The sequence below is a fragment of the Montipora capricornis genome, chromosome 3 (assembly GCF_036669925.1).
Source record: "Montipora capricornis isolate CH-2021 chromosome 3, ASM3666992v2, whole genome shotgun sequence".
In the NCBI taxonomy this organism is placed as follows: domain Eukaryota; kingdom Metazoa; phylum Cnidaria; class Anthozoa; order Scleractinia; family Acroporidae; genus Montipora; species Montipora capricornis.
The window spans coordinates 65,916,226-65,943,725 of NC_090885.1; the positions used below are offsets into that span (position 1 = coordinate 65,916,226).

Genomic DNA, 27,500 nt, shown 5'->3' on the forward strand with positions numbered 1-27,500 from the left:
TCTTAATCCTCACGGTCAGTAACGAACGCTTTTCATTTAACTAATATATTCCAATTTTTCGCGTTGCCACCAATAGCGTAGCTCCCATTCTACTATAAAAACTACACGTAACCCATAATTCCTCGATTCGCTCTGACGAAAGGCTAACGCTCGAAACGTCAGCTTTAAGAATCTCTGTACGGTGGCCAATTTACATTATCAACTCCCTTGATAAAACCAAAAATTTTTGTATGCTATTACATGTGTTACATATGAACCATGGCAACTACTAGCTTTACAGTCACTGATTCCTCGTTAAACAAATTTATTACTAAGACTTGTTTACATTACTAATTAACGCGAAAAAGGATAACTTAGGAATTTTTAACAGTATATCGCTTTAATCTAACCCAAAATCATTCAGATATTCAAAACGTCCTGTGCATGATCCATTTCCTTCGCTTTTGTGTTTGTCAGCATTATGATTTGCAATACTTCATGTTTACGAGTTCACAACTTTGTTTTTGTATCTCGTAGATGTTTAGATTTCCAATTACAAACTCTGCTTTGATTGGCTCTATAACTCACTGTGTAAATAGTTCACCCTGAATTCAAAATAAATGCGTTTCGTTTGTGAGAAAACGAAACAACAACATTCTTTTACAAATCGTACAGGGTATTCCTGATTTGTATTAAATTTAACTTACATTTTGCATTTACCTGTTCATCCACGCTTTTGGAAAAGTGTTGCATACTACGAGCTTAGAGTTAAAAGTATACCTGACGTAGCGAGCGTTACTAAACGCAGAAACGGAACGGAATATACCGGAACGAGCCGGAATGACACCGGAATGACATTCAAATAAAGCGGAATATACCGGAATGAACCTGAAAATGCCAAAATGTGGTGTTTTAGTTAGCGTCGACCGATTTTCGGTTTTGTTGTGTCACGTGATTCCTTGAGGGAATTGCATGTGTCTTTGCCTTTTGTAACATTTAGAACTCTTCGATCACGAGAAAAATTTGACAGGTATCCATCGCTAAATGAATAATTATTTCTTGTGGAAGTAACATTTTTTTCCTAAACAAATACAGTAGCAATTAAGAAAAAAAAAAGGTTATTCTAATTGCTTTTGTCTATGGATCTCGGAGGCGGCTTTCACTGTGCTAGTCAGAAAACCTGTGAAAACTTTTATTTCATTCTGACAGGTCAATTGTGTATTGATCAATCACAATCAAGTTCAGCGAACCACAAACTAATTACCGTTGTGCTTGCCTGCTTCCCACGACCCACACGTTATGGAGATATACGGAAATATATTCGCGCAAACGGGCGGAAGACTCTTTTTCTCTTCCCGATTGTTGGCAATAATGCCATCGAACCTGAACGCAGTGTTTCCTTGTTTGAAGAAAGAAGTCAGAGGCACAGAAAAAAGATCGATCGTTGATAATATATTTACATGAAGAATTGTGAGAACATAGCGTGACTCGGTCCAAGCCTTGTTACTTCCCCTTAAAGAGGCTAGGTCAGTCACGCAATTTTAGGCCATTTCAGCACTGATCGAATGGTCATAGAATTAACTGAAATATCAAAATAGCTGTTCAAAACTATAGAAGAACTCTAGCAAAACACAGGGAAGCCAAGAAGGGACATGGATGGACAAAACTGGAGAGGATTGAAATGGAATGAATTTGGGTAAATTTGAAAAACGTCGGCCCACCTTTTTTCAAATTTATATCAGTCTATATCAAAATGTCATTTACAAAGCTGGAAAATCATTCTCAGTTGTTATGTGGCCGTGATTTTGCAAATGAAATACCCTTGCTCTGCCAATTTGACGTTTAGAGCTCATAATTAACAAGCCCGGTCTCTATTCTGCAACATTTATGCATTCACAGTCTCGAATGATACAAATTACTTTTTGTTCCTTGCCATTCCGGTCCACGCTAATCAGCTTGATTCTGGTGTCCTTCTGGTTTATTCTGCCTTATTCTGTCGTCATTCCGCCTCCTTCCGGTATATTCCGGTACCATTCTTGTTTATTCCGTCTCATTCCGGTGTCATTCGGTTTCATTCCAGAGTCATTCCCCCTTGTTCCGGCATATTCCGGTTTATTCCGCCTTATTTGTGTGTCATTCCGCCTCATTCCGGCTCGTTTCGGTATATTCCGGTACCATTCTTGTTCATTCCGTCTCATTCCGGTATATTCCGTTCTGTTCCGTTCCGTTCCGTTCCTGTGTTTAGTAACGCCCGTTACGTCAATAGAGAACGTCTAAGACATCCAGGCGCATTAAACGTTTGGCCGTACAGTGCGACTAATATAAACACGGGACGCACTTAACTTCGACGGCTAGAAATCAAATTCACAATTCTCTTCAAATGATACTGAATTAGATTAATCTTTACAATAACAAAATATAATAAAAATATGGGAAAAATAAACACATATATAGCTAAAAATTTAATTACAATTACTATATATAAATGTGTTCATAAGTCTCTTCGTGTGCACAAATCTCTTTGTGTGCACTTCATTGCTAAGTGCGTCCCAGGTTAATGCCTCGTCTTTATACTAGACGGCTTACTTATTAGACGTCTGAGACGACTAAGACATCTGTTAAGTGCATCGTTTAGACGCTTTTAACTTGAGACGTTTAATTCGTCTGACGTTTATTAATGTGTTCACCTTATTTCCCGTATTTATACTAGTCGTCTAAGACGTCTAAGATGTCTTAGACGTCTTAGACGTCCTCTAGTATAAATACGGCCAATATCGATGCACACGCAAATCACAACTAACGAAAACACACTTTCAGAGCATATCAAGACCTGTATTTCTCCTTTGGAATCAGGTCTTTATTGTCATTGAGAATCAAATAACTGTACAACTGTACGATAACTACATCGCGATTATTTTCTAAAGAGCTGATCACAGTCTCCACTGATGATATCAAATCTTGTAAAACGAGAACAGAACTATATACACAAGCAATGGCAATGAACACGATCGCTCATATATGGGTAGTTGAACGAAGGATGTAAGACCATTACAAAGAAACAAACAATAACAATAAAATACAAAAAAACGCAATAGACAAAAAACGTATCTTCGTAGTCAAGGCTTATTGTTCGCGATAAAAATGGTACAAGCGTGAGGCCATTTGTTCGCTGTGCCAATGTTTTTGCTTTGTCTTCAGAAGATTCCAATATGGCTTCTATGTTGTTTGTCGAGTTATTTTTTTTGTCGCTGTCATTTTTAGAGTAGTTCTCAATAAAGTACCCGCTGCTTATTAAAGAATTAGTATTTTGACTTGTATCGCTTTCAATAGTTGCGTCCATTTCAGTTACATTTGAAGGGAGAGTTTCACGTCTCTGCGCATGGGCAAACTCCCTCGTCAGCTCATTTAATTCCATTGTTATTGAAACAATCGACAGCACTGATGCAGGAAACGGAAACAATCCCATAGTAATGGATTACTCATTGGAATCACTTTTGTATTACGTGACCTGCTAAACACCCTTACTCGCAGTCGGAGACTGAATTGCTAAGGGCGCGGCTCAACGAGATCGGACCGAAGGAGCTGTGCTGCCGGCTAGGCGCTCGGCCCCTGAACACGACCCATGTATGACCTCGAAGCACAGCACCACAGCCTGATGAAATAGGCTTGGAGTCGATTTTGAGGAGGGAGGAAAACCGGAGTGCCCGCAGAAAAACCGTCGGAGTCTGGTTGAGATCGACTGAAACTCAGCCTACGTACGATCTCGGGGCCGAGAGTTGAATTCGGGTCGCAGAGGTGGAACTGTACTGTTGATAACCACTAAGCCTTCCTGACTCCCCATAATCATTTCCTTTGTGTTATGAACCTAGTGCATGCGAATAGATTACTCGGGCGTGATGACAACTCGTGCGTAGAATAAATTTTCGACCCGTACAATAAATTCGAGATCAAAACTAAATTCGATATTTTCTGTGTGAACCCGCTGTGTCTTCAAACCAAATTTGGGCCTTATTCATTCAGTGTATTTGCTTTAATACTCTCTGTGTTTAATTAGCATCATTTGGTTCAGTAAGAAACTGAAAACTTACAACTGCTAGCGCTAAAGCTTGGACATGCGCAAAACCGTGAAACTGTCCCTTTGAGTACATTTTTATTTCATTCAGTTCGCGGAAAGACCCGTTTCGAAGCTGACGCTCGACATCTTTTAGTGTTGGGTGTGAGTGTACCGTGAAAAGCGTATGCCTTTCTCTGTATGTGTTTTGAGCGCCCCAAGTAGAAATCGATTATGCCAACGCTACGTCGATCTTCAGTAATCCAAACAACGCACCACAGGGCTCTCCATATTGATGGACTACGTGGTTTGCTTTTAATAACCAATGTAAACAGCGGCACGTGCCTTCTATTGTGCATTGCCCAACCAAAACATCGCCACGTGCTTTCTATTGTGCATTGCCCAATTTCCACCCCCGGCTCCATGTTTTAGCTGCTGTCATTTTAACGAGTGGAGGTCGTGTTTTAATGTAAAAGTAACTTTTGCGCCGTTAAAAACAAGGAAGATGCCTTAATAAGAAAAAAAAAATTTCATCGAAACCTGTCCTTTTCGGCCACTAGTGAAAAATAATGTCAAATGCCAAAAAACAAAAAGAAAGCAAAAACAAAAACTTAGGGGCTTATTACACGAGCTGACCAGCCTGGTCAGCCGGGATGAGTTTCAGCCCGGTATTACATGAGATGAGCCAGCCTGGCTTCGACCAAATTTAGAATATGTCATGTGAAAAAAAGAAAACAACAAGAAGAAGAAGTGGAAAGACGTTTGTCTCGCTAAATTGTTATTAAAATTCACCATTCTACAATTTAAAGAAGCCTTATGGTTTAATCATGTGCCGTGTTTCTATGGAGTTATAGAAACACGAGTGAAACACGAGTGAAAGTTTGGGAAAAAGTTTGGGTTTGGTTTTGGAAACACTCGCCTGCGGCTAGTCCGCAGGCGAGTGTTTCCACAGCTTTTTCGAGTTCTCCCAAACTTTCACGAGTGTGAATATATTCTATATACGCACCGTGAAGTGAAATTTCAATCCCAAATGCATGGAGCACAAAAGATACCACTAAGTTTGGCGCGACACTTTTCAAAGGCAAGGTATGAAAATTTTGGCCGATAAAATCAAATAAACCTGTTAACTTCTAGTGAAAACTGGTTGCTTAATCAAACCCATTGCAACACTGCAAATCTGCCTACTGCTCTCTTTCCTCGTGGTAGACTGGTTTTAACAACATAATGAATTTATGGCAGAATTCGAAAGCATGATGTAAACGAACTGAAGTAAAAAGAAAAGACACCAGTTTTTACAACAAAACTCGGTGCGATCGACTGTCATCTCTTGTTATCACCGAACAACTGTAAATTCACCATATGCGATAAACATATGTCACCTTAATTCAAGGACAATTATACGGACTAAAACAGGTACTCGCCTAAGGTTCGGTGAACAGTGTTCAATAAACCTTTCGAGTTCTCAGGAATTATTCAACGAATTTATATATGCATTCAATTCGCCTTCAACTAATTTTTTAGCTTTATACTGTCAGTTAATCAGGCACGTGTTTTGAACCGATAAGAAAATCCGCATACCCGAGTTTGAAATTGAAAAATGTCCAGCAGAAATGACATCTAGACAATTGTTTAAGCTGCAGTTCACGCCATTTTCAGGCCAGTTAAGATTTCATCTCTCGATACAAGCATATGAGAAAATGAAAATGTCAGTTTTGAAGTTCTCTGAACAGTTTTTGGGTTGTAATGAAATCCAAATGTTACATATTTTAATTGTTCGAAAAGGTCTGTTTGTTTCCGTTTCAATCGTGTTCAGGCGCCTCGAAAATTAAAAGAAAACAGGTCTTAATGAAACCTCTGATAACAAATGTTTACGCTACCAACGAGTGCATTGATACGACTGGATGCAAAACTGCTGTAGAGATAAAGAAAGAACCTTAGATGGTCGGGGTTTGTTGAAACAAACCAATGGAATCAAGAAAAGTTCTCCTCGACAGTGTCTATTGATTAGGAAAACTGCAAGGTATGTTCTTCTATATCTTATCGGCAAGAATGGCAGGTTTTCTAGACCAGTAAAGGTGGGCTATCTTTGCATGTCTTACCCACTTCCAATCCGCTTCCAATTAAGGCGTTTCTTTCAAAACCTTAGCGAAATTCCGACTGATAAAAGGTTATCTGTGATGGCGAGCTTAAACGAATTGTCCACTTCAGAAGAGATATCTGCACTAAGAGACTCAATTTTCGATCGCTTTGTGGATCAGTGAGTTTGCTCCATTACTGCGTGAATTCTAAATGAAACGATTGTGAAATAATGTCAAGGAAAATTAGCGGTTGTTTACACATTTTGAACTTTATGTTTTGTCTTCAGTGATGGCTTATCTCAAAAGAACGTACCGCTTCACCATGCAATAAAAGGATCTTGAATCGAAGATATGCTTTGGCTTGAGTTATACATCATTTCGTGCATCTCGCTAAAACGATGCCCGGCTACCTCCTATACATGACATGATGTAAATTTCTGTCAACAGGCAAAAAGCGCACTGCTCTTAAGTCTTTATTATGTACATAAAAACGTATAAATCATTTTTCTGTTAATCTTTTCCTAACCCTTCAAGATTAACCCTTATCAAAGATACGTCGGCTGTCATCCACACGATATAAATTACTTCACAAAATTGGGGCAAGGCCAGTATCAAGTCTAAAAAAACACTCTTGAAAAAAAGAAATCATGATGAAAATTTATCATTCGACTACTTTTATTCAAACTACAGTGGATTAATTTTGCAAGTACTGAAAAAAAAAAGAGACGTAAAGGTCGCTTAAATCAAACAACCATCTTACCTTGTTATACGTTGGAAGAGGAGGAAAGATCAATTCCACAGCGGACTACCTGAAGTTAGAAATCATTTATTTTTATTCGTTTGTTGAGGGAAAGAACAATTGAGATTAACTTTCAAGATTCGGCCGAAAACTGTTTAATTTGTGTTTTTAGATTTTGAGTTAAGGTCGAAATTAATTTTTGAAGGTAAATGTCTTGAAATTTAGACAAAACAAGCAAATGTCATCACTTATGATATGGTGAAGAAATTAGAAATACGAATAGCTCCAGCTAATGAACACATTGTAACTCGTAAGTTAAGTTAAGCAGAAAAATCGTAAACTACCGATTCAAATAAATTGATAGTTAGACTTTTCTTTAGGTCGGATTACCTTAAATACGCGTGGACACTCAAGACAGAATATTTTCAAAAGGGTTGAAGACACAAATATCTCGAGATGGGAGAGCTCTAAATCAATTGTTAATCCATACTTGCAATAACTGTACATTTCCTTTCCTTCTTACTAAACCGACAAGCTGTCCGAACTTTACGTTCACTTCTGAGGCAATGATATCAGTGACACATGTTGAACAAAGCAATACAAACCCGTTTCGTTTACAACCGGAGTGTTTTCGTTTCAGCTTCGATTGCTATCGGAACAGCAAATAATCGTCGGCCAATCTTCGGCTTAGGGACGAACTGATTTCAAGTTTTCGCCGAGACTGCACCTTCTTGGTTGACGGGATGGATTTTGACTGAATTTGAATCCTTGTAAGTCCTTTCATTTCATTGATAAAATTCAGTCAATGAAAAATTATGGTAGATCATTAAAGAGATGTCCTCAACTATTCGCCTTAAATGTGGCGATTACACTTATAAGGTTAATTTATTTTTTCCCGCAGATAGCTTAATGAAATAGTCACACCCGCAGCCAGCAATATTTTACAAACTCAAGTCAATATTCGAGAAAGAGGAAAAGAGGAAAAGGACATTCACCCATTAGCCCAGAAAGTTTTTTTTTTGTGAGCCTTCCGTTAATTTATCATCTTGACGAACACATCCATATCACAATCTGTTGCGTTTGACGAAGGAGAACGCATCCTAATCGGTACGGTAGCAGTCCGGTGTGATGTCCTTCGCATATTGATCATGATGCCATGCAATTTCAACGTTTGGGCGCCATCTTGGACTGGTTGGCTGGCTGTTTTAATATATACTAAAATAACTATTCACCTCAGTGTCAGTGGTTAGTGGTGGACATTTACCTCACCACTTAACGGCTCGCTAAATATCCACCATTAGTATCACCCAACCAGTGGACTAATGCAAATCCTGCATTTTAATTGGCTGCGCTACTAGAGGACTATTAGTAATAGTCTTCCAGTAGCGAAAAGCGTGACGCTTTCTTTCTTTTCATTGCCAATTAAATATTTCTTCAACTTGCATTTGGTAACCTTTTTATTGTCTTTTCTGTCCGACTAGTTGGGTGATACTAAAACAATTAGACCCTTCGCCCTCAAGGGCCACGGGTCAACAACTCATTCGGCTTCGCCTCGTGGGCTATTGACAACCGCCCATGAGGCGTAACCGAATGGGTTATTGACCCAGTATTTCCCGAAAGCATCTTAATTAAGTTATAACCAGCCTTCTAATATATATCTCAAGAGAAAAGCATTCACAAAGACCTGCTACATTGAGACATGTCTTCATTTTTCTCCTTAACGTACGAGGTCAATAGCTTATATATGGCGGAGGCCATGCTGTTGGCCCTCGATTGTCGACAGGCTTTAAGCATGAGCGGGTATATCGTGACCGTTCAAATCCGCTCAACGATGAAGGTGATCGCTTTCCTTGGGAAGAAAGTATGAGTATCCCTGATATACTGAGACCAATTATAGAAAAAGTTGCAACTTTGTGTCGCTCTTGGGCTTTATGTTTCAGGGACAAATCAAAATCCTTGGCCGTCTTTTCTTAGTTGCCGACATGGTGCAACAATATTCATTTCCACAGTTAGTATTCAAAGTTCCATATTCATTATGCGATTTAAGAAACATTTTGATTGGTTTATTCTTATAAATCGATAACTATCCTGGACCAGTAAACTTAGGAGACTCCTAAGTCAAGTGTATCTCAGGATGAACATAAGATAACGTTCGTGAATAGCGCTGATAACATATCTTAGAAAGGTTCTAATTTCTTTCCTGAGTTATATCTTAAAGGGGACACTGTCATGCTAAATGTGCTTTTTTTAAGGTCAAAACTGGGTAAAAGTCTAAATAATTACTTGAGCTCACACGTATAATATTCCTGACAGCCCACTGACAAGATATGAAATATATTTATTGCACAAAATATCAACATTATCAAATATATCAACATTATCTAAGCATTTTTAGCGATAGCTCAAGACCCGTCCAGTGGTTGCTTTTTGAAATATATGATCCCATTACTTTTCGAGGAAGATATCTGGTCATGAAGGGACACAGTTTGATCTGGACACACCTGCGTACAAATTCTGCGTACATGCATGATTTTGCTTTACCAATGAATGATGAAATCGTTACTTTGATATAACCCGCATCAGACTTGCTTACGAGAGCGAATGAGGTCGACGGAGTTCGAAATTGGGGAAATAGTTTTCAAATTAATTTCGATAGCTTCGTACATTTACTTGCATATTTACCAGTTCGTCTGATTAAATCCCTCTGGAGCCAAGGTGAGCAAGAACAAAAACTATATTTCTTTAAAGAAAGACCTCTTTGAACTTCATAATCATTCTAAATGAGAAAATCGTAGTTTAACCTGGAGGTCACTCTTTCAAGTCTGAATACTAAAGTACCTCCTCGGGTATTTATGACTTTTTTGGGAAAAAATGAGATACTCAGAGAGTGCGATTCTACGCAATCTTTCTGTTGAGGCTTGGGTTTAGCCTTCTAAAATTAACTCAATTAAAATTTGCTTATAAAAAGACTCTATGGGAACATAACAACGGAATCAGTTTAGAGTACTTACACGCACGCTCTCTAGCTGTTATCAAATTAGCTGAAGCACTTGCTGAAATGAAACGAAACACAGCCGAAAAGAGTCCTTAAAAGAGATGACGGAAAAAATAATAAGCAATACGCCAAGTTTGAATAATTCAATAATATGGCAATTCAAATAAATTTTTAATCATTTATTCTTGTCACGAGGTTGAAGTTTAATTCGTAAACAAAAACGATGAAAAATGATCTTATAATAATTAACGTACCGACATAAACCTGTTCATATGAATATTACTATTATAAAGAACCAGTCAAATTACCGAGTTACTGCTCTTCATACCATTTTTTAATATTTGGAGAATTAGCCAATGCAGACTTTAGTGTTTATGCCTTTGACCTTCTTTTGACCTGTCAATTATCTTAATTTAGATGAAGGCTTTTACAAATGAATGTAAACAGAATTATAGATATACCGGTAACTGTCCCTTAGAGTGACCAGGCCTTTAAGTGCTTGCCGAAATTCGTACGTTTTTTTGCGAGGTCGAGTGTTGATAGGCAATTATCAAATCATTTTAGTTTTAAACCTTTTTAAATGTTTGGCGTCTTTTCAAGCCTGATTAAATAAATTGGCATCATTGGAAGCGACTACCATGTTTAATGTGAGTTGATTAAGCCTCAGGAAACGTGGATAATCCGACGCCAGAAATTTAGACAAGATCATTGTTAGTTTCAGGTTTTAGTGAACAACTTAATCGAACTTAAACTACAAACTCTTTTCCTCAGTTGCACGATTTCAAGCCAAAGTCACGCCGGATATTTTCGTGTGAATGAGCTATGATTACTGAAAGAGTTTCCTTGAAACTGTTTCTTATTAGTACTCTCTCTTTGCTCCTTCCATTGGTAATGATAGAGATGAATTGCAACATGGTCCATTTTCTTACTATTTTATATAATGTAACGATAAAAAATCTGCCACAGTTTGCTCTTCTTCCACCCAAAAAATATTGGAACTCGTGAAGTTAATCAACAGAAGCATCTTATGCTTAAAGGAAAGGTTATTCGAAATTATAGCAATGCAAACTGTCCAGGAAACAGTACAAAATAACGTCATAAAGACGTTCGCAATCGCCCGAATTTTTCAGAAGAAAAAAAAAAACTTACCGTTGTATTAGAAGAGCCTCGCCAGTGAATAAAACTACTATCGACCGTCACCCGATCGGGTGCCGCTTTCATCAAACGAAGCCTTTCCCGACGGAAGCAAAAACAGTAAGAAACCCACACAAATTTAATCCCACTTCGCAGCTTGAAACATCCCTCAGGTTATTTATTCGATAAGAGCCATCTGCGTGCTGAGGACACAGGTGTAATGACTGGCACCAAATGAAACATCTTTTTCGCTACAGATGCGACGAATTGCCGCAGATGTCTTGGCCATGAATGGCAAAAGAGTACTTTTAAAGCGACGAAATAGTGGATTTGATGTCGATTTGAGTAAACCGATTAGATTAAGTCCTTATATGGGTTATCTTTGATGGCAAATAAAAATGGGATTTGCAGTGGTCTGCCATTTTTTTTTTTTATAATTTTAAGAAAAACAACATACATGTGCAGACGCGCGTACTTTCTAGCACTCTTGCTACATTTGTTTACCCCGGTTATGTTCCAAAATACTACGCATTTTTCGTCCATAACATAACAAATGCACTCGACGGAACCGAAGATGATCCATTCAGTTTGGGAGGAGGAAGAAGACGAGTTCGTCAAGGAAAGCGAAGACCGGCGAGAACTGAGGAATAGCAGATCAATGAAACGGTTCTTTTTGAGAGCCACCAAGGTTCATTTATTAAAGAACCACCAAGTTTAAACTAGTCCAATGGCCAACCTATTTTGTCGTAATTTATGATTTTTAAAATTGTTTTGCTAGGTAAATTCTTGGGGAAGTTTAATTAGCGAAATTTTACTGTTGCTCCAAAATAATCGGCTGTAAAACGTACCCCGAGTTCAAGACAATTCGAGAGCTAGTACACAGAGAGGTTTAAACTGAAAAAATGCTGTTCCTTGGCTGACGAAGAAATCTCTCAAGATCTCGGGCCCTACACAGCTGCAAATATGATAGCTTTGCCTCATTGGCAGGGATGAGCCAAAGCTTAATTTCGTTAGGGATAGGGTTATGGAAGTACACATATAGAATAAAGTTGTACATATGATGCGTTTTACAGTAGTTTGATCAGACCGTCTCGCTTGTTGAATAGGCGATTTGCATGACCTTGCCACTTGACCTTGTCAATCATAAAAGATGGTTGTGGTACAAAATAGATGCCAGAAAGAGCGTCATGAAGTCTTCATGCATGAAATTAGTAAGATTGACTGACATTTAGGTGAGAGATTTACAGTGATTTTAATGCTTGAAATTTTTATTGAGATCTATATAGGGAAAACAACTGTCGGTTGCCATCCAGCACACAATATTGTTGAATTTTTCAAACTTTCAAACCGCTCTCAATTCACGCACTTAAACGTCAGTGGCCTCAAAATTGACATTTCTATTTTGTACCACGACCATTTTTTTATGAATGACAAGGTCACGTGACACGGTCATGCAAAGGGCCTATTCTTGGTTTTCACTCACGTGATCAACAGCCATATTTTGCAACGAAAACAAAAAAAAGCGTTTGCATAATAATAGAGTTAAATTTCCGGAGGATTTGGTCGAGGCTCCAACATGGCCGCCTTTTCTTTGTGTAGGGGCTCCAACATGGCAGCCGTGACGTCATGTGAAAACCGAGAATTGGTTTTCTGTTCAGAGTGGAGTAGGGGGAATCTTTGTGACACCTATACAAAGAATACTAAAGACTAAATGCTTTCTTGAGGCTGTGTGATCCTGAATAATCTACTATGAGGAAGCAAAATAAAACAATATTTTAAAAAATTACCATCTTCTGTTTTTATGGTATTCGGATTGGATTAAGGTTTTGGTAAGGGTTATCCTCTTCTGACCATAACACTCACGTAGTCCACCATAAATTGAGGATATCACAAAAACATCATTCAATGATTGATTATTTCTCACAGTTATTGACCTTGTTTCGAATTCCTATCCTTTTCCCGCTTGCTGTTTGCCCTTTTTCCTCACTCTTTCCTGGCTCTTAAAAATATATATCTCAAAGGAAAATCTGGGAAAGGTTAATGTAGCTAGAGTTAAAAAATATTGTAAACGATAACAAGATTAACGTTGCAGACTTATTGCACGTATTTCACGTGCTTTGTCAGTAGTTAATCTGTGCTTCTCTTTAGCCATTGCCGAGTTCATTTCTGTCTCCTCTTCAAATATACAACTACTTTCAAATGCTTCATCGATGACAAAACAGGAATCGAACACACTATTCCTTGCATTTATTTCTAGTTACAAACATGGAAAAATGAAAACCACTGGAAAATAATGTAAATGCTTACTTAATAGCTGAAGTACACTAAGCTGTTAAGTAAGTTCATTGGCACTGCACTTAATAATATGAAATGGTTAAAAAACAGGAACTTGCAAAGCGAAAACTATTTGCTATTCCACTGGCAAATTAAATGTGCTCAGGGAATAAATACCTTGAGGCACTCTAGAGTTGGATTGATGGTACCATAACAGAGCTAACATATTAAAATTCAAAAAACATGAAACGGGTTGTTTTTGTTCAGGCCACAAGGAAACCACATCGACGTCGTGCGAAGCGAAATGGCAAGGCCTGTGGGTCTAATCATGGAGGCTTTTGAACTGTAATTAAAGTTGCCTTTGATCCCCGTGTCGATTGTGAATTCATCAAATTACTACCGGTAATCACTACTTTGGATGTCTTTAATATTTAACGTCGGTAGTTCCTTCAGTTACGAAACTGGTATCAATGGAAGCCGACGGTCCGCCCTTTATCCCCTCCCTCTGTCAGTGCTCCGTTTTACGGAAGTTTAAAGCTATAGCTACACGCACGGATCAGAGGAAAGCCGAAACTGACGTTGAAGTCACCGAGGATCGAGCCGAGGCCCTCTCGCTCCGAAAGCCGCGCACCAGCCAACTGAGCTTCGACTTCTCCTATAGCAGAAAACATTCAATATTACTGATCACTGATACCGTCTTCTCGTAACCGGAAACACGTCCCTGGATAAGCATAAGATCCAAATATAACCACCGCGCATTTGGTCTCATCATTGCGGTGCTCAGTCAACACATTCTTCCCGGAGATGGGGGAGGGGGGGGGGGTATATAGGGGGGTATATAGGGGGCTATATAGGTATGTGCGGCCCAAAGGTATGGTTTTTTAGCCGTTTTGGTCTGAAATAGGGCATTGATTTTGACCAGTTTGGTCTGAAATTGGGTATGGTGTGTTCACTCGAGTCTTGAATTGGGTATGTTTTTTAGAAGAAGCTATAGCTTCTTTTTGATCAGTAGGGGATAAGACCATCAACAAAGCCCTTCTCAAATTATCAAGCCAACCGTGTAACAGCTGAAATAGGTTTGAAACAGGGTTTTAAATTTTTGGTCAGGTCTGAAATAGGGTAGGAAAAATCGCAGATTTTTGTCTGAAACAGGGAAAGGGTTTAAGGGAGCGGGCCGCAAACCCCACCCAATTTTTCTGGGAGTATCCCCCCGGGCACATTTTCTTCACTTACAGCTCTACAAACATTCCTCAAAGTAAAGAAGAGACACGAGTTCATTCATTCGTTAAAATTTTGGGGTTAAATTCCTTGGTTGGTTATAAGTGCCGCCCTCAAATAAACCATGCCCTTGTACAAACACGGCACTTGATATGGCACCATACTGTGGCTTAATTAAGTACAGAGCAAACTGTTTTTCCATTTGTTTCAACATTCGTTCGATTTTGTTGAAAAGCAATGAAAAAACCAATTGCCACCCCATTGTCAACAATGCTGAAACATATTGAATTGATTTTGAAGCCCTTATACTTCACTTTAATATTCATTCATTATTTCTTTTGTCAACACGAATGTTGCTGCTTGTCATCATCGTTCAACATTGGAGGGAAAGCGAGTGCACACTAATCGATTTCTCGAAGAACTATCCAGATTAACAACCGCGACTGATGATGTATTGAAACATCATTTGTCAGTCTTCAACAAGATCGAACCGAAGTTGAAGCAACTGTTGAAAACCGTTTGCCCTTCCAGTAATTGAGACAGTTTGGATGCCACGAAGAATTCACTAAAGTTAAAGAGATTGCATTCATTCGGACGCTGTGAATCTAGTATTTTCGCAAATATAGGATGTGTCTCTCTATATCAATATTTTGCCTTTGGATTTTATCGAATTCTTTATTCATATGTTAATGCCATTACTGACTTGTCTAATTGATGAAAAACTAACCAGGTTCTGTATATTTGAGCGGAACGATTCATAGGTAAAGTTGAGATTGGTTTTTAGCCTGGCTTTACATTTGGCTGAACGATCTTCACAACAAGGAAAGTGACTAGAATAATCAAATGGGTGTTCTTGACGATGAGAAGCCGGTGAGTCAAAGGTTTGAGAGCCTCAGTTACTCGGTTCTGTCATTAAACGGTTACTAAATCACTCACCTCTTGGTAAACTCGATCGACAGCTGAATCCAAATAGAGAATCCACTACAACTGATTACAATTCAATTGAACAATAAGAACCACTATGGTTAGCCGTTGCTAGGTCAAGGGAAGTCGAGCTCAGATAGTTCAGATTTTCACTTTGTTTCTTTGTTGAACGCATTTTAAGGCGTTACTTGAAATCATTAATGCCGCAGTCTGAGACTGATAGTGTTGTTGTATCCGCTATCAAAGTAAACCATGAATGGTTTGTCTGACCTGTCTTCGGATATTCAATCTTTCATCGCCACAATGTGTCGAAGCAATTTTCTCGGTGTTGAAAGCATGATATCCGACGAAAGGGCGACTTGATATCGTCTTGGTAAGGGCGGTGAATTTGTGTAGACTGCAAACTTGTAACAGCTAGGAGCTGATTTACCATGATATAGGTAAAACTTTGTGATTAACCTCGACTGTCTCAGCACCAAAATTGAAAATATTTTGTTTGAAAACAAAGCAACAATGAGAGATAAATTTTATCAGTTTTAAATCTTAATTGTTGTTTCTTTAAGCTTGCCTAATGTTAAAATGTTATTTACAGGATTAAGACCGGATAAAAGACAGATTCTTTGTTTGATAATTTCTAGCAGGCTTTCCCGAAGTCTTGGTGAATACTTTAAGAACTGAAATTGCGGAGGTCGCCTGTCCCACCGACCATATAAACCGTCGTAAGAGAAAATGTCACCCCTTAAGGAGAACAATAAAGCTGCGACACGTCGCGGGGACAAGTCACCGCAGCAATTCGCCTCGAGTGACACGATTTCGTGAAAATCATTGTCCCTGCGGCAGAATTTTGTCGCTGAGATCAGTTGCTCGAATTCAAACCAGTTTGAATTCGTGCGACTGATCACAGCGACAAAATTAGCGAAAGCAGTATTGTCGCATCATGTGTACACTTCCGGCAACGAGTCGCTGCGACAAAATATAACTGAACCAATGAGAGAGCGTCATATGGTCCGCCATTTTGAATTAGAAAACTAGTTCACATTTCCCTTCATACGAGATGACTGCGTGTAGTACACAAAGAGCGACTTGTCGCCTAGTGTGTCCCAGCCTTAAAACTATTTACAGTTATGTGCTTAGTAACCTGACCGTTAAATGAGAGTGAGGCTGGACTTGACCTTGTGACGATTCAGACCTCCCTGCTTTTTTATGTTAAAGGAGCACTGTCATGCTAAACTTGCTGTTTTTAGGTCAAAACTGGGTAAAAATCTAAATTAGTACTGTAGCTCACACGTACAACATTCCTGACAACCACTGACAAGATATGAACTATATATTTACTGCTCAAAGAGCTATTCGTTCTGATTTTTTTGCGACGTTCTGCGGACACCATCTCCAAACTTGAAAAAAACTGGCCAGTTTTTTCAAGTTTCCATCCATTTCCATCCTCTCTATCCATGGATGCAAATAACAAAGAATGGCTTTAGTGCAATTGAATTTGTTATTACTTGTGAAATGTTCGTGGCTAGTCTGACGCGGCGTTTCGTCTCGGCCAAGAGACTCTTCAGAGACCTTTAGAATTCAAAGGCAAACTCGTTGAGCATCGCGCCTAAAGTCCCGTTCGCAAATTCTACATGTTGATAGTCTGGCCCTCTATCGCAGAAGGATTCCCAACCGTGTAATCACGAGATAATAGTTTTGCTTTTGTATAAATTTATCTCGTGATTACACGGTTGGGAATCCATCTGCGATAGAGGGCCAGACCGTCAACATGTAGAATTGCTCTGGGAGACTTCGTCAAGGTATAGTAAATTTAAAGTATGGAGCTAGGTGGTATTTATCATCGTTTTCTTGTAACAAACCGATTACTCTTTACAAATTCAGACCCTCCATCACGGTTAATTGCTATCACTCTAACATAGCTGACATAGCTAATAAATAACCTAGCCGAAATCTGTACTGTATTTCTTTTCCTTTGTACTTCATTTGACGATGCAGGACATCAGGAAAGCACGAGTTTACGCAGATATGCGTGTACAAGTTTATTTATGTTTTTTTTCCAGATATTTTTATAAATAGTCTGTTTACCAATTCGGCCTACTCATTACTATAAATTACTTAAAGTGCTACTATGATCAAAAAATCACTTTCTTTTTTTCCTCAGATTTTGATAAGCGTGTTCACTTAAAACCCGATTGCCAAAATTTTGAGCTTTGATTTTTATCCAAAGGCTGTATATTTTGAATGTAACGTTCGGATTTCACGGTCCGCCATTACTCACGTTCAAAACTGACCGATTGGACCTCAGAGGGTTGGATCTAGGGAAAGTGACGTCATTGACTCACTAGCTTAAAATTTCAGCGTGTAAACACAACTTATTATATATTATTTTAAAAATCTGAAAGCCCGAAACTCCCGTGCTGCATATTAATTCAGCTGCGTACACACGCATTGCATTCTTAAACCAGTGATTCTTTGACGTCATTTTCTCCTCGACCCACAATCGGCGACAAAATTAGTTGAGACAGTTGCCGACAGAGCACACTGGCAACGACACATTCATTGTTTGCAAAGAAAACTTGTCCAGAAAGTACGTTTCCGGGATACCCCTCCCTCCACCACATTAATCAATGTTGTACCGCTGTCGACATTGCTCGTAGAAAACAGAAAAAACACAACATTGTCCCGGGGTGCGGGGGAGGGGGTCACTTGCGCCGCCAAGCTAGAAATCGACTCTAAAGGATAAGAGCGTCTCAACAATTTTGACGCCGATTGCAGCTCTCTCAAGATTTTAAAGTTAGTTTTAAGTAATGGCGGACCAACATATAACTAAATTCCAGTTAAAATAAACAGGTGCCTTTTTAAAATGAGTGTTAGTGTTTAGATAACATAGTTTTGAAATCCAAAGAAAAGGAAGAATTATTTTTGGTCGTAGTAGCACTTTCAAAGTTCTAAGTAAAACATTTTGTTATAAAAACGAGCTATAAAAAGTAAGAAAAACGACGTTTCGACCGCTCCACGGTCATTTTCAAGTTCAAGTTCATGGATAGAAAATTCCGCATATATACAATTTCTGAAACAGTAAAAGAATTTTTGAAACAATAAAGGAAATCCTCGAACGTTCGATTGCTTGATTTTTGAAATGTTTTTTATTCGGGATCTTAAGCCAAAATTAAACAGACAGAGTGATTCCATCCGCGCAAAGCTGTTTGCATAACACTACTAATAGTTTTCTTTCTCTAGCTCTTCACCTCTTATTTACACTTTATTTTCGCATTCTGTTATTTTTATTTTTATTGTTCGTATGTAAATACTTAGCTCTAACTTGAAAATGACCGTGGAGCGGTCGAAACGTCGTTTTTTATCGCTCGTTTTTATAACAAAATAGAAATTAGTTAATCATAAAAATTCATTCCTCAATTGTCATTGCTTTAATCCAACCAATTCACTTGCCAAGGTGTTATCGGACAGTTCAATAAGCCAATCAAATTCAAAGTTGTAGTTTAATTAAATCAACCAATCAAATTCAAAGTTGTAGTTCAAATCAACCAATCCCATTAAAAATTTAGTTTAAATCAACCAATCACAACTCGGATGATTACAGATCGAATTGGACTCCACTCACCCTTATTGCCATTACATATTTTTGCTTAGTTTTTGCCGTTTTTTGGTCTCTGTTATTCAGCATGTTTTCTTGTGCTCGTACTTGCTCTTTCTTCCGCCGCTTGGTCTCTTTATTCAGGCTCTTCCAGATCCTTTCTCTCTGTCTCTCATTGTTTGTCACTGATATTTTGCCTGTATTTTCGTGCTCTCAGTTGAGCTGCATCGCTCACTAGTCTGCTGGGTTCTGTTTTATGTGTGCTCGAATGACATTCTTATTGCACTAGTTCGTTATATCACACCACAGGACTGTGTTATAAACTCAACGCTAGATAGTTATCACTCGACGCTTAAAAACTCAACTCGCTCAAAAAGAAAAACATCACGTGTTCTCATGACGTCATGCAAGCAGCGGAAGGCACATATCCCTCTCTCATATCTTTCAGCTTCAGGCTTAAAGTTAGACGTTCTTATAAAAAAAAGAGTGCATCTAGCTAGACTAGTAATTAGATTTTACTCAGAATGCTTCCATTGACCATCATATAATTGTTGTGCAGCTTTTTCTCGTGGTTTGGGAGCATTGTTAAAACAGAACTCGACAACGGCAAATAATAATTTAGCCAATCAGATTGCGAGATTACAATCAATTAAGGTAAATAATTAATAAATGGAAAGGAAGAAGGTAGCATAAAGTGAATGCATGTTTTCGGGACAGTATTTTCATAGAGTTATTTTCATAGAGTCAGTATGTCGTAGAGTTAGAGTTAACTCTAACTCTACGACATAACTTTATGAAACTAACTCTACTTCTAGTCAGCCTCGCATGTTTCACCAAGTTTTTGTGAAATCCGCATTCATAATGAAGCATTATTTCCTCAGTAATTAATTAATTGGAGACATTTAATTCATTCTGTCCTTTTCAGCCGTCCAATACATTCAAATCTCAGTGATAGTTGACAAGCAATCACTCGAATAAAAAGAAACGGCAGCGTTCGTTCGCTTCGAGAAACGCAGAAAATGCCTCTTGTCTTGTGATCATCTTGAGAGTGTTAAGAGAAAAAAGAAAAAAGAAATCATCTAGGAATAATACGAATATTTCTTACTATTTTGGAAAAATAAGGCTCCGTCCACACGAATCCGGATATCTTTTAATCCGCAACTTTTTCTTTGCGGATTCGCCTTCCGTTCACACGTATCTGGCGAATCCGGCATGCGAATCCGCAACATTTTTAATCCTCTCTCGGGAGTAGAAAGTTTTGAAATCCGGGGCTTAAGTTTCTAGAGCTTATATAATTGTCATCGCCTTTCAGCAGTGTGCAACTGAGGGCATCTTTGTTGAGAGTACATCTTAGCAAAAAGAAAGGCCAAGGACATCTTTGGAAATAGTCTTCCGTGCGGTTCCAAATGAATTTTTAAAGTTACTCACGGTGTTCAATTAACAGCATTTTTTATTTGTTCAACTTCATATTATACAAAACGAGACTAGGTTTTGTCTAAAAGGATTAAGAGATTTCTACGAAAATGTATTTTGTTCGGTATGCAAACTATGTGCAACTTTTTTGTTTAACGATGCATTTACCAAATGTCAGATCAGAGATTTTAAGTCAGGATGAAGTCAATCAGCTGAATGGTGGTGAGAAAAAAATCATAAATAAGAGTCTCCGACTATGGCCTTTTTAACTTCCCAATAGTTGCTTATTTTCACTTTCCAGCGCTACTTTGTTCAGTGCTTTTTCGAAAGGTTAAACTTACTGAACGAGACGAGTGGAATAGAAGTTTTAAACCAGCCGATATTAATGTCGTTGAGCGATGGCAGGGTACTCAGCTCATACTTTAGGAGCTTTTATTTAAATTGTTCTCTGCTATTTAGTCTCTATAAATATTCATCTTAAAGCCTGGTAAATCAAGAGCATTTAAAGATTAACCTTCAAATTGATTCCAAGTCATTCAGGATGCATGGTTTTCAAAGAATCTGCTAGTTATCGAAATCCAACATGGGGCCGAAATGGTATTGCCACCAAAATATTAAATGTTCGCTTCACATGATAGTTCTGCCTGAGCGAATGTTCTGGTCGCAAAACAGAAAAAACCGATAATCAAAACACTGGGGACTGGTTTGAGCCCGGCCGATGTATTTTAACAATGAAAGAAAATTATGTAATAAAGGAAAACAACACTTCCTCGCCACCCGAAAATATTTTCATAGTTTGGCTGTAGGTTTCCTGAAGGGGGAACATGGAAAATTGGATTTGTCTGTTCTTCTTTTTCTCAAAGAAAACGAGATGTAGGTTTCTGGGACAGGCAAAAAAAAAAGAACAAGTTGGAAGGATGTAACATGGACCGATTGGGATAAGGTGGAATTTGAGGCCTATAAATTCGGGAAATCGGCCTTCCTTTTGTAGTGTTTGTTTTAAGATTAAACCAGCAAACCAAAGTAATAAAAAGAAAAGAAAACAAACATATAAAGAAATAAACGAATTTAGTTTCAGGTGTGTCTCAACAATGCACTTATCAAGAAACTGACCGGAAAAAAGTATTTCTTTTAATTCTAAGCTTCTTTAGCTTTTTTGTATACGTTCTTTGACAAAGTCGTTTCCGGTCATCTGTGATTGGTCAAAATTACAGATAGATGAGATCGAGTATTGAACCCGTTTCCTTGGTTTATCCATTAGCAGCTGTGGGCACCTTAATAAAAATTAATGTAGCTAATACGGATCTGGAGTAATTTGACAGCTCTTTTGGCTGCGATGGCAGTCGAGTATTTGCTGTCGCCCAAATAGTTTTTGTCCCGGAAATGTAAAATTCGAGCGTTGAACCCTTCGAGCGTTGAACCCTTCCAAAGTACGTTTTATCGGTACAATCGACTTCAAAGAGAATAAAACAACGTAAAACTTACGATGTTGAAAAGGATAGTTTTGAAAACCGAGGCTAGGGCAAGGGTTTGTGATGACATTTTTTTCCCGTTTTCCTATAAATGTATATGAATTTTACTTGTCAAAAACGTTGGGAAATTGAACTCGTGTATGGCTTACTACCGTGAGCAGCTAATTTTCCAACGAGGAGCTTTCTTTTCCAGATTGTTAATTTAAAAAAAAAAATTCACAAAAAATGTACACTTTACTTACCAATTCTTGGGTCGACCTCTAAAAGTTGAATTGTGACGCTAATGAAGAAACTCATCTACCGAGACCGAAGCGAGCTGAAAATAACACCGAAGAGAATGATTGTCGGTTCTGACAACCCCGACTGAACGAAACAATTTTGCAAAATTTCTACTATCTTCATTTTGACACATGACAGCAAGAAGTGCTTTTACAAATGGTCCCGTGTCTAGTTCTTAATTATAATTTTTGTCTCAATGAGTGTGGTTTTTATAATTTCACTTCTGTAGCTTTCCTTTGTCGGTAAAAAGAAAATAAAATTTTCACTTTCTCGCGCTAAAGGATAGTATTAAGCGCGCGTAAAATTGATGAAAGTGCCATGTTTTAAATTTGTTTCAATTACGATCTGTAGGTACCATGTCAGTCGACTAAAGTCAATTGTAAAATATATCGGGAAGATCATTTTGAAGAGTAAACCCGTCAGTTGAAAGATGAGAATCGCTGTTAATGTGGAAACCGCTAAAGAACATTTCCGTTCAGCATTTGCAACATAACGATTCTGTTTGCCTGGAAATAAAGGTAACTTACACGGAGAGCAAAACGAAACAGAACTAATTATTGTTCGAAATTTCAAGGACGCATTTATCATACTATGCAATGGGAACAAGATCGTACCAAGTAAATTTTTTCTATGACAAAAACAATAAAAACCCAATAAGTTGTAAGAACTTGAGAGAATACATCGGTTCCGCAGCAACGGTGCTGCCGGCTGAAGCTTCGTGATATGAAAGAATGGTAACTTTATCATTTGGAAAATGCAATACGATTTCGGGAGCTTCCGTTGACGGATAATAAAAAAATTTAAATTCTACGAATCTAATATGAAAATTTTACCTCAAGAGTTTCACAGCGTGGAACTTCAGGATCGCTTCTGTTTGATATTCGTCTAATTTTAGTTATCATCTCGAGGTTCACATCATATTTAACTATGAAAGCAATTTCTATCAACAACTCTGAGAGAACCGCACCCTCAAGTATTTTTTAATTTCTGCATCTCTTCGTTTCATTTTGTCTTTACGAAACGGAGACAAGCGGCACTCAACCAATATTCTTTGAATCGCCTAAATGCTATTCGTGACAGAAAATTGCTTTGATTTTTTTTTCGAGATTTGCGATAAGCAAACGCCGTGATAGTAGTGCAGACTGGTCTAGCACAAATGACGGAAACTCTGAATTTAAATGTCAAACATACAATGAAAAAAGACTTTCAATGCCTTTTTCTGATTGCATGCTTTTTATTAGTTAGAGCGTTTGTATCTGTCACAAATAAATAAACAAAAATATTATTTTATTTCACGACGTATCGAGACGTGTCAAACTCAACCAAGTAATCTATGTAACATAAAGAGCTGCGGTTCTTTCTCAGAATGCACTGTTTTACCCGACCACAAAGACTACAAAATTCAACTAAAAGGTTAAATCCGGGCATAAGGAATTAAATTGTTCTGCACAAAAGGCAAAGGCTTTTTCGGATTGAAATTTACTTTTATTTTTATAAGCAGAAATTCACATGACCTCCCTCCACCAATAATAAAAAACAAAACAACAGGAAAAACATAAACGCAAATGATTGTAGTGCGCGATTGGTGCAAGAAGAGTTTGATCCCCGGATCTCCCGTCCTTGTTTCGACTTCGTTCCTTTCAGTGTAGCTTAAGTAGTAGTTTTAAATACCCTAAAAACGGAGCACTGATGGAGAGGGGCGAGTAAAATGAGCGCATCGTCGACCTCAAGGTTTGTCAGTTGAATTTAATACTGTTAAGAATTATCCACGTTAAATATGGTCGCTTTACTTTTACAAATAAAACAACTTGAAAAAAGTGTAAGAATTCGACAATAGATAATTATGTGGCTAGCCTTACATACGTATGTTTCATCCCTGCCAAGGGACTCATCAGAGACCTTTCGGCTAACTCGTCAAACATCGCGTTTGAAGTCCCACTAGCATCAATTAAATGATGGTGACAATCTGGCCTTATATCACATAAGGATTCCCACATAAGGATTCCCAATCATTCCCATCATTTTGATGCTAGCGGGACTTCAAACGCGATGTTTGACGAGTTAGTCGAAAGGTCTCTGATGAGTCCCTTGGCAGGGATGAAACATACGTATGTAAGGCTAGCCACATAAATAAAACAACAACGTTTTAAACTGAAAGGACTGGTTTACAGGCTACATTGCGGAATGAATGAACTAGACGCTCCATGAGCGTACACTGGATTGCCTGTGGTACGTGTTACACACAAACAGAAGGTACTGAGTTGGGTGGTATTGAACTGCAGCGTTCCAGTCATTTTGTTCGAGTCGGGGGTTATTAAGACCATTTAAGGGGTCACCCAGAAGTCGTGCTCATGGTAGTGGTCTTAGGTAAATATCCCCCTGAGAAGATACTGTGGTTACTAGCAAAGTACTAAACCAGCAAGATTGAAGAAAATAATAGGGAATCGAGAAACATTAGCTTCTAGGCTGACATTTTCATCATTGATCAAGTTAACGCGGCGTGTTTACTCGCGAAACAGTGAAGCATCTGTGTCAAATGATAGCAAGATACCGGGCTTTTGTTTTTGTACAAAGATCACAATCGCCCAACTCTTGAGGTTGACCATTGTTTCTGCAAAGTCAAAAATTTACTCTCCAAGACGAGGTTATTTATCACCACTTAATTCCGTCGTTTTGGAAATAGTAGCTACTTTATTCCACATCAGCGTCACACTTTTTGGCTGATTTTGGGGCTCATTTTGTTGAAACTCAAGCACGCGTCCAACAGACTTGTTTATTTTCGTGACTTATGCACGCGCCGTTTACAGTGTAGTACCACAAAAATCCTCCGGTATCACATTTCAACCCACGTATGCAAATTTGTTAAGCTCGAAAATTACTTATGATATTAAAATTCACAAGGCTGGAAGTCTCACAAAAACCTTTTCCAGCGGAAAATCTATTTCAACAAATAACATATTTGCTATTAGAGGCAACTAACCCTTCCCATTTCAATTGCGTGCGTGCAAACAAGACACACAATCCGTGTTACAAAGCATATACAATTAAATAAATTTCTGTCAGTTCGCATGAAACCCTTTTCGAAAGAACCTTGACCGTAAAGAATGAAGCACAAAAGAGACAACAACCTTTCATTCAAATAATTCTTCACTGTCACATTTCCAATTTTTTTAAAACCTTTTTTATCTGTAAATTGCCAGACAACTTAGATGCGACTTCAGTAAACACTGTGATGCATTCAAGGCGTTCGATTCCTTCAATGTTTGTTAAATCCATAAAAAAAATTGCCATTTGATTTCAGTGTTGTATATAATGCCAAGTTAGTAAAATATTAGAGTAAAATATTAGAAACAAAGCTCACTTGATATCCAACGGCGAAAAATGAAATTGTTGTCGAAGACCATTACTTGTCGCTTTAAAGATTCCAAATATTTCTTTTTCACTGCCTGTCTTGTTCATCCAATTGACGTTCCATTCTTGAGCTCCATGAAGGTATATTTTGTTTAGAGATCCACTAAAACGCCATTTGCGTTACAATGACTTTCGACACCATTGTAGGTTAACAAGAACTCGTGAAATTCCCAATTGTTACCGGAAGACTGGGCAGATTTGAGTACAACTAAATACAAATAGCCAGACAACGGAGATCCCAGAACCACTTTAGGTGTTCGATTCCTTCTCTGTCTTTGTTGAACTCATAAGTTACCTGGGAATTTTCCATTGGTTTCAGTGTTGTACATAACACCACACTTGGCAAAATACTCGACGGGCGAAAGATTGTTGTCGAAGTCCATTACTCGTCGCTTTTAGGATTCCAGATATTTATTTTTCACCGCCTGTCTTGTTTATCCAATTGACGTTCCATTCTTTGGGCTTCATGAGGGTATATTTTGTTTAAAGATAAACTAAAACGCCATTCGCGTTACAAGGGCTTTCGACGCCATTGCAAGTTAATTAAATGTTCTCCTGTGTGCACCAGAGAAATCTGCGCATTACCCCAACCCCCTCAAACCGAACAAAATACGCACAGAGGACTCTATGCACAAAGACACCACTAAGCAGGGGAGCGAAAGGCAAGACTTTTACAGACACGGAAAAAAATAAAACAAATATAAAACAGAGAAATATTACCCATTTTCCGACTGGGATTGCCATACTGGCAACCCTGTAAATAGCCAGACAAAAGTAAACACAGATGCATTCAAGGCGTTCGATTCTTTCTCTGAGTTTGTTAAACCCATATCCAGACAGAACAGAAAAAGTTACCAGAGAATTTGCCATTGGGTTTCAGTGTTGTACATAACACTACATTCGCAATATATTGACATCAAACGGCGAACGATGCAATAGGCCATTTCCGAGTTCATGTCTGCCTCCTCTTCAAAGCCAGTCTAAGTGCGAAGTTTTTGTTATGAAAATCAGTTTTCATTCATATGTAAAGTAGAACTAATTACCATCACAAAAACTTTGCACTTAGACTCGCTTTGAGGAGGAGGCAGACATGAACTCGGAAATGGCCTATTGTTGTTGAGGCACATTATTTGTCGCTTTTAAGATGAATTCCAGATATTCATGGACCCTTAGCATAAATGGCGCCCAAATTTGAATAACAATACTTGACACATCCTTAGCCTCACATTCAAGAGAAAAATCCTTTGTCTTGAAACATAAACACGATTCAGTTTAACCTTTGGAGAAATGGAGCTTCCATACAAGAAATTTCAAACACGATTTCCATCAATAAATACAGGTCGTAACAACAGATTTGATTTACTGCATCCCAGCATCACTAGTTCATAATGACAAAAAACAAGAAAACTATCCTATTTTCCTGTGATGACGAATATCGCTGAACCACTTTCGATTTGTTTTTTACCACAACATTCAACGCTAAAGAAAGTGTTTATTTCAGAGCGTGACCAAAATCATAGCACAAAGAAAGAGCAAGCGTTGTCTACAACTTTCTCGCAATATGATTGGTTTATTTCCCAAAATGAGCATCCCTGATTGGCTATTAAATTGCGTGACAGATTGACGCGAGCGTGATGCGTACAGCGTTGTCTAGACTCTTATCGACAACGGAAAATGAGCCATTTAGATTGCGAGATTACAAGCAATTGTGGTAAAATTAACAAATCGAAAGTGGTTCAGCGTTGTCTGTACTCTTATCGACAACGATATTCGTCATCTAATTAGCATGAAAACAACATCATTAACATAAGAAAAGCAGTGAGGTTTCTATCAAAGCAAGAACTCCAGACTCACTTTCATTCAAAGGCCAGGTAACTGAGCACACAACTGTAAAATGGTCTATTTACACCTCTAAACAGAGTTAACTGAATAGAGTGTAAT

General features: G+C 38.3%; 1 protein-coding gene across 4 annotated transcripts in view; it reads right to left on the reverse strand.

The window, feature by feature from the left end:
- Nucleotides 1-23,149, reverse strand: part of LOC138041565 (kappa-type opioid receptor-like) — a 30,097-nt gene extending 6,948 nt beyond the window's left edge. Inside the window, exons 1-3 of one of the 4 annotated variants that reach the window (XM_068887307.1) lie at nt 22,982-23,149; nt 22,112-22,185; nt 6,869-6,917 (exon numbers count right to left, since the gene is read on the reverse strand). The gene's annotated coding sequence lies outside the window, so the exon portion shown is untranslated. Of the gene's footprint in view, nt 1-686; nt 710-6,868; nt 6,918-7,237; nt 7,519-10,991; nt 11,063-22,111; nt 22,186-22,981 lie in introns of those variants that run through there. The other 3 variants (XM_068887308.1, XM_068887306.1, XM_068887309.1) reach the window with 3 other exon arrangements.
- Nucleotides 23,150-27,500: the final 4,351 nt, after the last annotated feature.